This window comes from Gossypium arboreum, chromosome 4, assembly GCF_025698485.1.
Source record: "Gossypium arboreum isolate Shixiya-1 chromosome 4, ASM2569848v2, whole genome shotgun sequence".
Classification (NCBI taxonomy): Eukaryota; Viridiplantae; Streptophyta; class Magnoliopsida; order Malvales; family Malvaceae; genus Gossypium; species Gossypium arboreum.
The window spans coordinates 67,133,920-67,137,098 of record NC_069073.1 but is presented as its reverse complement, the minus strand read 5'-3'; the positions used below and the strand labels follow the sequence as shown (position 1 = coordinate 67,137,098).

At 33.8% G+C, this 3,179-nt stretch overlaps 1 pseudogene; it reads right to left on the bottom strand.

Annotated features, from left to right (window-relative positions):
* LOC108457900 (phosphate transporter PHO1 homolog 8-like) lies at positions 1 to 2,284 on the bottom strand (annotated as a pseudogene).
* Between the last annotated feature and the right edge of the window lie 895 nt (positions 2,285 to 3,179).

Genomic DNA, 3,179 nt, shown 5'->3' with positions numbered 1-3,179 from the left:
ACAAACCTTTACTTGCTTTACGTATGGAACAGGAACAATGAACTCCCCAACATCCATATCAAGTGTAAAAGAGAAGCTTAAAATACCTGAAATAGAAGAAGAAAACTGTGAAAAATCAGTGCATTAACAAGTGTATTTTTTAAGTTTATTTTAAATTTCTGTAATTTTTCAATAGAAACAATCTGCAAATAAATGAGTATTTTAAAATGTTAAGTCAGCAAATTTTAAAAAAATTTTAAATCTGAATTTTAAAATATTCTAAAAACTTCCATTCAAGCACTTTGTTTTTCTAAGCAATCAATAACTGTTTGATTCAACAAAATTATACACAAATAAAGACAATTAGGATTCAACAACACTCTTAGCATACGTGATATAACAAGAATGAAGCAATCTAATGAACTAATCCAAACTAGCAATTTAAAAAATCTACACCGAAACAATTACATTGCTAGTTGTTTCTCTTACAATTTTTTTCCATCTTTGCTTTCTGCTTCCAATATTTCTTATTTTTTGCAGCAGCCTAAACATCCCTATCTTCGTCATCTTCAAAGTTGAAAGGCAATGGTACTGATTTAAATGCACGGAACTTGCCAACATTGTTCAAATGTTCATTCTCCAGCCTGCTCATTTTCAATAGGAAATGGCTATCACAATGTTCAAAGGCTTCAAATTCTTATACAGAATCTTTATATTGGTCTGAAAACATAAATGGTTCTAATTGAATAAAGACAAGGCTGATCTAAAGGTTAACCTGAAGAAATTCCAGATGCCGCAACGAATGATCTCTAGACTGGCAACAATAGCAGCTAATGTTTCTCTGTGTAAAGACACCTTAAAATTCAACACTGTTTGCATCCATGCAAATCTCAGCAATATATTCAATGCCTGCATCCACCAATTTAATTACTCACTCAATGCTGCAAAGTCTCATTATCAATTAGAACTAGCACATGTTTTTCTTCTTACCATGGCCCCAAAATATACACCTTTGTAAGGAATAGGCAATTTATCTCTCAACCAATGGTTTTTAGAGCGGCATTGAAGAAGCCCCCAGTCGACAACAAGGTCCCAATACAAACCATAGATAGTTGCTATGGTTGAACAGATCTAAGCTACAATTCTCCACCCAGTTCCTGCATTCAGGCTATAAGCAGTCCTTATGCAAACAATAATAATTGTCAAAAAGTACTTCAATCCATTGTATGCTTGCATTGGATCTTTCTATCCATGTAGGCATCTGAGGCACTGATATTACACAAGAAACTTAAGTTTTTAAGTCTCCAAGGCTGATAAGAAGCTTAATAATTTCATCTAAGTTGGAAGAAATACCTGAAGTAAACGGGACCAATATGGAACTACTGCAATAACTAAGTAGAAAGTGTTGAAAGCATCGTTCATTTTGCAAGTGTTCTGTCTATGTTTATAGTCTCCCCAACCATAATAGCAAATATAGAATTGCAGGCTTCTCAAGGCTTGCACCTACAATAAAACAGTCATCACTACATTTCCTATAACCCTTTTTACATCTAAAGATGGTAAGTTGTAATTGTAGAAGATTCATGCTTAGATCAGACCACACTCTTTTACCTAACTAGTTAACTGATCTGCCAAGAAGAAATCTTGGAATTTGACCTGCAACAAAGAGATATGCACCCATGAATATGTATATTTGTTTGGTTCTTAAATTCCAGCCATTTCTTTGAGCTTTAGTCATTTTTCCTTCAGTAATTTATCTTGTAAAGAGGAGCACAAATACCGTGGAACAGAGTTGTGAGAAAAAAAAAGTGACTTGAATGGTATAGGATGTTGAATGGGAAGATTAATATAACAAGTGCAAGCTGCAGAGACAAAAAAAAAAGGAACATGCTGAGTTTCAAGAAAGGTTTAAAATAAGAAGATTGATCAAGGAATGTACATCAGTTTAGTTCAGTAAGTCTTACTGTGACCAATATTAGGGGAAGCAGTTTAGTTAGTGCTTTGTAATCTCCTGTTTTAGGGTCCATTTCCATATCAAGATTTGAGATGACACTGGCCAGTGCTAAAGCTGCAAGACCGAAACTCAGGAGCAAAACTTCTCGATAACCAAGCTCGGTCCCTTGTTTGAAGCCAAATATGGGATCAAAAGAAAATTTTTATTAAAGAAATCAAATCTAAAGAAAAGGAATAAACGGAAGGTACCAAATGACTAGAGAGGATGACTTGAGAACCATGACCCATCAAATACTTTCTTTCCCTTCAAATCAGCTTCCTTTAAGTCCCCAACACTCCTCTTTGTAGCCATGGTAGTAGCACTTCTTCAACAACAACCAAACGTATAAACAACGCTACACCTGAAAAAAGGATTAGTGAACCGATCTGCAAAATCAATAAGAAAATGGGGGTATTCCAAGTGAGAGTACTTACGAAGATGAGAGAGGCGGATATATCTAGACAGTGAAAAGAAACGAAGGATCGAGAGAAAAAGAGTAACGAGAGAAAAAGAGTAGCTAAATTTTATTTGGGAGATTTAGGGCGAGCAACATAGATGAGAAGAACAGGGAGCAACGAACGGGTAAGGAAAAGTTATTTTTTAGGAGTAGAGACCGACGGTGACGGCGACGCAGCAGAGAGGTTAGTCGAGGGCGATGCACCAGGTGGTCCGGTCGGCGTCTTCGGTGGTAAATGGTTTGGGAACTTGGGGATGAAAATTTAGGGATTAAAAGAGAAGAGATGGAATGGGGGAAATTTTGTTAAGGGGAAAAAGAAAATCTATCGGGAGCACTTGGAATAAATTAGATGAAACTAAGACGAGGGAGTTTTGGTTAAAAAAAAAAGACAGTTGTGGCGTTTATAAAAAAACGCCGTTAATTCCACTCTATTGCGGCGTTTATATGCTAGCACTACTAACTCCTTAAAATTATTGTTAAAATCAATTAAACCTATTCAAATTAAAATAAAATTTTATTAATAAATTACTGTTGCACATTACATATATAATAACAAAATTAGTTTATATAATTTTATAAAATCATATTTATTATTTTCATATAAAATATTATTTTGATAAAAATAAAAAGATCTTTTATCATTAATAACATTATGTGATATAAAGTTAATCATAGAAATTATGCATATGTATTAAAATAATTAAATATTACAGAAATTTTATTAATACAAGCATTATTCTTTTAAGTATT